Here is an 800-nt window from a genome sequence, read left to right as displayed (position 1 = left end):
AATTTAAAAAAAAAAACAAAAAAACATTTTTACCACCAGCCTTGTTCCCAGGAGCTTCAGTTTGTTCCCAGTATTCCATGTCCACCAGATCGAAAACTGTAACAGTGACCATTTGGGGAATTAGTTTTTGGTGGTAGTTTTCCACTGGACTCTGTGGCTGGATTGTCCAGCTGCTCCTCAGACACTGCCTCCATGGCTAGGCTCCAGGAACACACCTCCATCTCACCCAAGCATATCTTTTAGTCTGGGGTACCATGCTCCTTAGTGACCATTGGTACCAAGCGAGCTTTAATACTACAATAAAATCCTGCTGAGTCATAACAAGTTAATATATAGAAACAAAAGATGTTCAAAGATGTTCAGAACAAGGCAGGGAACCTGTAGCCTTCTGATTTCAAGATTGTTCTTTTTTAAGCAGCAAAGGAGGCAAGAAAAGCTTCATCTTTGCTTCACCCCTCTTAATAAAATGATTTGTTCTGTAAAATTTGGATTCAGTCAAAAGGCCATACTCAAGAATCTAGAAGGTCACATGTGGCCACAGGTTCCCCAACTCTGCGTAAATTTAATGAAAATGACAAGTAATTCTCAGAAACATTAGTGAAAACTTTCTTGTAGAAACAGAATGGGTTAAGGATGATGACTTTTCAGATCTGGAACACTAGGACACTAACTTTCTTATTAACAGTAGTGGGAAAATTGGGCAGGAAGGATAATTTTGGCTTCAGTATTATTACATCTGAGAGTAACGTGATAGCAAGACATTAACACAGAGAAGTCCATCATACAATGAGAAATTTTAA

The sequence above is a fragment of the Propithecus coquereli genome, unplaced genomic scaffold, assembly GCF_000956105.1.
Source record: "Propithecus coquereli isolate 6110/MARCELLA unplaced genomic scaffold, Pcoq_1.0 Scaffold78, whole genome shotgun sequence".
Lineage (NCBI taxonomy): Eukaryota > Metazoa > Chordata > Mammalia > Primates > Indriidae > Propithecus > Propithecus coquereli.
This window is presented reverse-complemented; position numbering follows the sequence as displayed.